Source organism: Nansenia antarctica (assembly GCF_963989245.1).
Source record: "Nansenia antarctica genome assembly, chromosome: 5".
Taxonomy (NCBI): Eukaryota; Metazoa; Chordata; class Actinopteri; order Argentiniformes; family Microstomatidae; genus Nansenia; species Nansenia antarctica.
In genome coordinates this window covers 1,845,225-1,846,345 of record NC_137690.1, presented here as the reverse complement: position 1 = coordinate 1,846,345, position 1,121 = coordinate 1,845,225, and positions in this window count along the sequence as shown.

The following is a 1,121-nucleotide window of genomic DNA, read 5'->3' as shown; positions in this document are numbered from 1 at the left end:
TAGTGGTGGTGGGAGCACTTTTCCCCATTGTGGTGTATGCAGGAATCAGGAGGATTGACACATGGTCAGACATGCCTAGATGAGCTAGCGGACTAGCCTTGTAAGCACGTTTGATGTTGGTGTATACCTTATCCAGTGTTTTTTCTCCTCTCGTTGCACATTTTACATGTTGGTAGAACTTGGGTAGTACTGCCTTCAGGTCGACATGATTAAAGTCCCCCGCTATGATGTGGATAGCCTGTGGATCAGTACTTTGTTGGCTACTAATGACGTCGTATAGTCGCGCCAATGCTACTTTGCTGTCTGAGCTAGGTGCAATATACACACATGTAATTAGCACCGCGTTAAACTCCCTAGGCAGGTATGTGGGTCGGCATTTAACAGTCAAGTATTCTAGGTCTGGTGAGCAGTGGCTACTTACAGTTTTCGTGTTTAAGCACCAGCTATCCTTCGTCGATATTATGATCCCACCTCCTCTTGACTTACCGCTAAGCTCCGTGCGGTCAGCGCGATGAAGCGTTCGGCCCTCTAAACTAACGTTAGCGTCCACAATGTTGTCGTTTAGCCAGGTTTCGGTCAGAATAATCACACAGCTATCCCCTACGATGCTGTTTTTTGCCACCTGTAGTCTCAATTCATCCATCTTATTTGTCAGATGGTTAGAGAGACAGGTAGCCTAGAGGTTAGAGAGGCAGGTAGTCTAGAGGTTAGAGAGGCAGGTAGTCTAGAGGTTAGAGAGGCAGGTAGTCTAGAGGTTAGAGAGGCAGGTAGTCTAGAGGTTAGAGAGGCAGGTAGTCTAGAGGTTAGAGAGGCAGGTAGTCTAGAGGTTAGAGAGGCAGGTAGTCTAGAGGTTAGAGAGGCAGGTAGTCTAGAGGTTAGAGAGGCAGGTAGTCTAGAGTTAGAGAGGCAGGTAGTCTAGAGGTTAGAGAGGCAGGTAGTAGAGGTTAGAGAGGTCAGGTAGTCTAGAGGTTAGAGAGGCAGGTAGTCTAGAGGTTAGAGAGGCAGGTAGTCTAGAGGTTAGAGAGGCAGGTAGTCTAGAGGTTAGAGAGGCAGGTAGTCTAGAGGTTAGAGAGGCAGGTAGTAGAGGTTAGAGAGGTCAGGTAGTCTAGAGGTTAGAGAGG